Source organism: Pteropus alecto, unplaced genomic scaffold, assembly GCF_000325575.1.
Source record: "Pteropus alecto unplaced genomic scaffold, ASM32557v1 scaffold126, whole genome shotgun sequence".
In the NCBI taxonomy this organism is placed as follows: domain Eukaryota; kingdom Metazoa; phylum Chordata; class Mammalia; order Chiroptera; family Pteropodidae; genus Pteropus; species Pteropus alecto.
The window spans coordinates 540935-541571 of NW_006439187.1; positions in this window are offsets into that span (position 1 = coordinate 540935).

A 637-nucleotide genomic window follows, 5' to 3' on the forward strand; every position below is an offset into this window, starting at 1 on the left:
CTATATTCAAATCCTATGTAAATAACTCCACCTTTCATTTTGCAGTTTCCTCTCATCTAATTTATTCTTTCTGGCACTCACTGGCACTTCTGAGTTTTACATTAGACTAGAGCCTTAAGTCCACATGGCATGTAACACAGCACATACAACTGACTACAAAAAAGTATCTTGTTACTTGTGATTCTGAACAATCTTCCACTACTTTCAGTGCACATCCCCCTGGTTGATTTTTCAGTCAATTTCTTTACTAGAAACTACTGTCTAGCCATTGACAGGATATGTTTTTACTAAAGAAATGAAAAGGGAGGGAAAATTGCTATGTGATTGGATGCCATCCAGGAGGTGCATACATAGCTTTAACTGTAATGGAGTATAATGGCAGCCTTTTTCTAGGAGGATCTGGGGCCAATGCTCACAGTTTTCTGTTTACAGATTTGCTTGGAGTAGTCTGGGCTAGCTTTTCAAATAAAATGTACTGCTATCATCATCTGCCAAGATGCTAACTGAAAAGATCCATTATTTTTGATATTTAATACATTATAAATTATATGGGGATTGTGTTGACTGACACGGACATCTGGGAGGATGTTCAGAATTTTTTTCCTAGGTCAGGTAGACTGCGTGAGTGCCTATTTGT